The sequence below is a fragment of the Chroicocephalus ridibundus genome, chromosome 1 (assembly GCF_963924245.1).
Source record: "Chroicocephalus ridibundus chromosome 1, bChrRid1.1, whole genome shotgun sequence".
In the NCBI taxonomy this organism is placed as follows: Eukaryota; Metazoa; Chordata; class Aves; order Charadriiformes; family Laridae; genus Chroicocephalus; species Chroicocephalus ridibundus.
The window spans coordinates 549,110-550,393 of record NC_086284.1 but is presented as its reverse complement, the minus strand read 5'-3'; positions in this window follow the sequence as shown (position 1 = coordinate 550,393).

The following is a 1,284-nucleotide window of genomic DNA, read 5'->3' as shown; positions in this document are numbered from 1 at the left end:
TATGCACAATTTCCCTCTGATCACGGACCTCCTCCCAAATGCGATGACCCGACTGAATGGAGAGGTTTTTCCAAAACTATACAGTGGAGATTTTACGAGGTGGAAAAAAAGACTCCGGCAAAGTCAGGAGCGTACGAAGTTTCAGGCTTGTTCTCAACCCAGCAGCTGGGGTGCACCCGTGCTCTTTGGGATTGTACCTGTGTACACTGGAAAGAAACACAGAGCACAGAAATGGGTGGTAGTCAACCCACCTCCACAGGGGCGCATACCCGTCCGAAGGGTCCTTATTGCCTTTCAGAGAGTGCTGGGTATTGGGGTACAATATTCCTTAGAATAAATCTCTCAAAATGATGGCTTTTGTGAAATGTGCTTAACTGATTCGTGTCAGCGTGGAACAGTGTTAGGGCCACAGGGTGAAGTGTGACCTTTGATTGTTTTGTCTGTATGGCCGCAGACGAGACGGTGTGTCTATCCTGTCTGTGTTTTGCAGGAGCCACCTGGCGAACATTCTAGAACACCAACTTAACCCGCTCCTGTTGTTATCTGCATAGTGACCTGTAAGAGGGGGGATACACCCATTTTTGGCAAGGGCCAACCATTTTAGAGACAGTTATGAATACGTATTAGTATAGGAGAGAGAAACCAAAAATGGCGTCTGTAAGGTGTGTGTCTCGGTTGGGCAGAGACTCCCGGCACAGCCAGCGCTGTTTGCTTGCCTTTGTTCCTTTAATAAATTATCAATTCTAATTGGAATCCTGTTTGCGATTAAATCATTTACCGCAGCTTTTAGCTTTTGTTTCCCCTCACGTTCGCCCTGCTGGTGCTGCCGGGTCTGGGGTGTGCCCTGTGGCGGAGGGCACAGCACTGCTCTGTGTGGAACAGGCAGGGAGAGCCAGGCCCGGGAACCATCGCTTTCCCTCCTCACCGCACTCTGTAGCAAGTTAAAAGAAATAGGGGGTGGCACGGTGTCGAGGAGCAGGAGAGAAAGAGGGGGAGGGCAGCAGGGGGTTGGGCGCGCTGGGATCGACTGACAGAGTCCATCGAGAGAGCGGCAACCCCCCGGGCAGCGGCTGCGGCAGCCGGGCGGACTCCAACATTGCCGGCGATGGCGGGACGGCCTTGCCCCTGGGCGGCGGCGGACAGCAGAGCCCTCACGGGCGGCTCAGGGCTCAGGCGGGAGCCGCGGAGCTGGCCGCAACGAACGGCCAGCGCCCGCCCGCCTCCGGGGCGGGCCGGGCCACGGCGGGACTTCGGCCGGCGGGGCGGGCCGTGCCGGGAGCGGTG